The sequence below is a fragment of the Berghia stephanieae genome, chromosome 5 (genome assembly GCF_034508935.2).
Source record: "Berghia stephanieae isolate SIO BIC M18660-M18661 chromosome 5, UCSD_Bste_1.3, whole genome shotgun sequence".
Taxonomy (NCBI): Eukaryota; Metazoa; Mollusca; class Gastropoda; order Nudibranchia; family Aeolidiidae; genus Berghia; species Berghia stephanieae.
The window spans coordinates 26,154,450-26,159,531 of record NC_088364.1 but is presented as its reverse complement, the minus strand read 5'-3'; positions in this window follow the sequence as shown (position 1 = coordinate 26,159,531).

Below are 5,082 nucleotides of genomic sequence, written 5' to 3'. Positions count from 1 at the left end.
GGTTGTTTTGTTTTTGTTTTTTGGTTGTTGTTTTTTTTTTTTGGGGGGGGGGGGGGGGGGGAGTCTCTGTGGTTCAAACCCATGCTTTTTGATTTTCTCTCAGTTCTTGATGATCGTGGTCAAGTTCAGGGCTGCCAGATAGTCAGAGTACCTCATGGCCAATTTCAACTTCAAATGTGGCCAAATAAAATCTCATGTGGCCAAATACTACTACCACTCTTGTAATACAAAATCGACTAGACTAGGAAAAAATTATTTTTTTAAAAAGAAAATTAATTTTAAAAATATATATATATAAACAAGATTATCAGCGTTTTTCTTTTCAACATAGTTGAGGTAGGAGTGGACATCATGATTTGCTTTCGTATTCATGTGCGTGATCAGAAATCAGAAATAGGGGATCGATAGCGCAGTATGTATCTTATATGACTGAGACGTGTTCCACTGGTGTGAAGTATTCACTAGCCGGCACGGTGGTCGACAGGTTACTGAACATTTGTGCAATGCAAAGCACCGAGTAAGCTAGGTTTTTGTCTAGCTTTGTTTCATTTACAAAAAATGTCCACATTAACTGGCATATAGGCTAAATGGAACTGGATATCATCATTTGTTTGGCTATTCAAACATGTTCATTGGCTATGGCTACTGGATATCATTGGTTGAAAAGCAAGCTTTTACAATGGACTAGAAATTTTGCATTGACTGTCATTTTGAAATTGGCAATTATCGCCATAGTGATGACACTCAACTTACTTTTTTACTAAAATGTATGTCGTTATATGTGGGCTGCTCTCTAATGTTTGACATATGTTTGACAAACAATTAAAAGGGTTATTTTTTATTTTTTTTTGGTGATTTTTGAGAACCTGTTCTCTCAATAAAGCATCTGATTTTAAAATGTGTATATAAAAACATCGATCTATCTGTTTCATGTTTTCAAATAATACAGAGATTGCTAATGGATGTAACATGTCAAAGATCATCACAAAAATACAGTTAGCTAATAACACATTACAATGCTGTTTATGTCTTATTGTTGTGACATGATTCTGATCTGGTCGGCCAGCTAGTGAACTGCCACACCAACTGAAACAGCCACAGTTATAAGATGCTGCGCTATGGACCCGATATTGTAATCTCTGATCACCTCATGAATTCATAATGTCCACTCCTCTCCTACTTTTACCAAGAGTTGAAGAGAAAAGCGTGGACTATAGCTAGCACCAAGCAATTGACTGACTGAATACTTGTGTAACTCATAGCTCCACCCAGCTAGTTTGTTTTCGGGGGTTGATTCTTTTTTTAAAATTTTTATGATGCTTTGCCTCATCTACGGAATGGGTCTTGAGGTTCTATTTGGCCACATTTGAAGTCAAAATAGGCCATGAGGGACATCTGGCAGCCCTGAACTTGACCACGATCAAGACCAGAGAGAATGTCGAATAGCATGGGTTTGAACTGAACCACAGGGGAAAAAGCATCACTTCTGACGAATGCTGATGTTGACGTAATTCAACCAGAATGAAGCAATCAACACACCGACGTCATGGCTTATCACTATAGACCAGACAAAGATAATTGTAGACAAGCTAGGGATGAAGAGTTTTCAAGCTATAGCCGGCTCTGTCGTTTCAAGAAGAAATATGGCACTATTATTTTTCAGGTAGCCTACTCTGTCTGAAACTGCTATTGTAGAGTACTTTACCACCATACAACCCTAACTATATAATAACTCGCTAGAACGACATTCTTTTCCAATACCAATGATGTTATAAAGAGGTTGCACTGTATTAAAGGAATCTTTTGAAATTTTTAAAGTACTTTCTAAATATGTCCAAATAATTTGTCATGAAATAATACTGTTAACAATTATTTGTCATAAGTTTGAATTCATCTCAAAATGTGATTTTTTATGTTTCAATAGTAATTTTTAATTTCTCAAATTACGTCCGGGGTCTAGGATTTTAATTTTTTTTAAATTTAATCAACATTGGAAGTTCCCAACAGACCTGACTGGATTGCTCTGTCATTAAATGACAATAACAAACATCATTATAATTGTAACTATTGTAACATTCAACAAAAAATATTCAATGTAAATTGTAGCTTAATCCGCATCCATTGAAATTGAACTAGATCTTTTGGAAGGGGGGGGGGGGGGGGGAATCCATTCCAATTCATATTTACTTAAACCTAATAAACTCATTAGGGTGTTGAAAATTATTTTGTTATATGGATGGAGCAGATACGAGGAAAAATTAGGGAGGAAAATGAGACTCAAAATAGCCATAGAGGAAGTTTCATAAAATGCAAGTTTATAATAAATGATTCAGAGTACAGTAAAAAACTGGGTAAACCCCAAACCTCTAAACCGAAAAGAAGTCAAACTGTCACATTTTGCTCTTTGTTTTTGTTACCACTATGATCAAACTATTTAAACTGAAAAGGAATTGGCAGAAGAAACCAAACAAAATTTCCATTAATTACATCGTCTGTAACTCTAACAAAGAGCTGTTACCTAACGCATTCTATTGAATTCATTCACCAGCCCTCATCATACAAATTAGAGGCTAGGCACTTGCCTGTCACACACCTTTGGTTGAAACCACAGCCTCTCGACTTTGCCACCAACCAATCCCCTCCCACACCATTACACAATTCCTTATTCATCTCCGTCCGCCCCTCTACTCCCCTACTCACCTCTCTCCCAACCATTACCCAATGCACTCTCTTTTATTCATACCCTTTCCACTTTGCCACCCCTACCCAAACCACTTCACAATGATGTATTCAACTCTGTCTGCCTCTCTATTCCTCCCTCCCAGCCACCTTACCCCTGAATGCACCAGTCCATTCTTACTACAGTCCATGCCGCCTTTAAGCGCAGTCATCAGAAGGTGGCTTAGGCATTCTTAATGCCAAATGATACTTGAGTTCGAAGTAGACATAATCCAAAGATTTCCATGAATTAAATTTCAAGTCATCTCCCATTGTTGGTTAGTCAAGGTAGCACACCATGTAATGTTGCTCCATCGTTACCAGACTTTGCAGTGTTTGTTTTTGTTTTGTTTAGTTTCTTTTTTTTTCTCTTTAATTCTATTTTTATTATGGTAATTCATATGTTAAAAATGGAATAAAAACACTGAATTTGAAAAACACAAAGTAATTTATCATAGCAGAGAATGTTGGAGTTGAGGAGCGTCTGTCTTATTTTGGTACAAAAAAGTTCAGTAATTGAGCTTTGATTGCAGCCATTGTTTAGGCATAGTGGTACGTAACACTTTCCCTTCTTTGTTTCTTGTATGCATCTGTGTAGCCTGTAAGTGCATAAGTGTGTGTGTGTATATGTGTCTGAGAGTATTTGTATGTGCCTATGTATCTGACTTTCTCTCTTTCTCTCACTTGCTTTCTTTCCATCTCTCTTTCGCACACAGAAAGCTATAATGACTCGTTTGTTTAAAGGGACTGGATAACAATGATTAATTATCAGAATCAGATATGGTCTTTTAACAAAGTGTGCCTGAAGCCGGAGTTACAGTACTTTAATGCGTGTAGTTTAAATAGCAAAATTCGGTAAGAGTAAGAGACAATTAGCTGCACATGCTTAATGACAATGCTTAAAGACGGCATGGTCTGTACTTGATGGTGAGAGCACAATGCACTGGGTGAGATCAGGAATGTTGTAACTCAATCAAGATGACGTTGGAATCTTGCAACCCCAAAGGCATCTTTATGAGTTACAGTTACAACATCATTGCTCTAACTCATAGAATGTCTCTTTCGTGTCTATTCTCGTTTGTATGCACACACACACATGGACACATAAATACCCCTGACTTACACAGACAAGCACGCATGCATGCATACACACACTCACATACTCTACACTACTTAATCACAGAGTGACTAAGTTGAATTTGAAGTTGAATCTATTGTAGATGATACTGATTTCATCCGATGTACTGTGTGTGACAACAAGATGAAATAGGATGTATGTGTTTGAAGGGTGTGTACGTTGCAAGGATCCATTCACTATTACAGAACCTGTTATCTTGTTGCTTGACATGTCACTCTATTTTGAGCCTTTGACGCTCTCTGATTTTTCTTCACCTCATAATCATCAAGAACTTTATTTCTAATAGGTTCTAATTTAAAATTTAAAAAAAAAATACTGTAATCCATTTCATGTGTTACCATATTTTATAATAAATATATTGCTGGTAAATAAAATACAATAATCAAATTAAATCAACCAAACGAAAATAGATGAATAAAAGAGAGAAAGAAAGTTGTTTTTTTTAATGAAAAAACCCCAACAAAACCAGTAAAACGACAAACTGGTGCGGAGGTATGGCAGACAACCTAATGTATCGACTATGATTTTGAGTTGGGGATGAGTTGTGCATCCCAATAAATTTTTAAGATATGTCTTAACCAAAATAGAATACCAAGTCCCTTGAATTTCGGTTTAACAGGTTTTTACTGCATATAAGTAAAATGCTGGTAATACTGATTTTTTTATTTCTCATTTCGCTTTGTTTTGTCATGTTTTATTTTTATGTTTGTTTTTTAAATTTCAATGTTTCTGGAATGTGATTGTAATTGGGTGGGAGGGGAGAGGGTGAAAAAGCCTTTTTAGCATAAAAATTGTATATTTCCCATGTTAAACAGAATGTAAAATCTATGCAAATATTTCACAAAAATTTTCTATATTCATAAATTTGTAATTTTCAATGTAAAATTCTATTTTTATTTTTTTTATTTATTTATTTTTTTTTTGCAAAAATTGCAGCTCAACTCATTGTTTCACTACTCTTAGCCACATTGTTGATGAGAGCCTATTGTAAATCACTTTCGAATTCAGCAAAAAGAGTTGTGTCATCTGCATATTACAGATTGTTAATTATCTGCCTTTTCTTCATTCCTAGACAATTGGGTGGGGTTCCTTACCTCCTATAGTGAGCAGGGAGGCACTTACTGTGTCTCCTATCCCTCTATATCTGTTTTCCAACATGCTTTCTGTCTTTGTCTTGGAATGAGATTGCTTGGTTGTGTCCAGGCCCTGGCCGGATACCCTGGCTG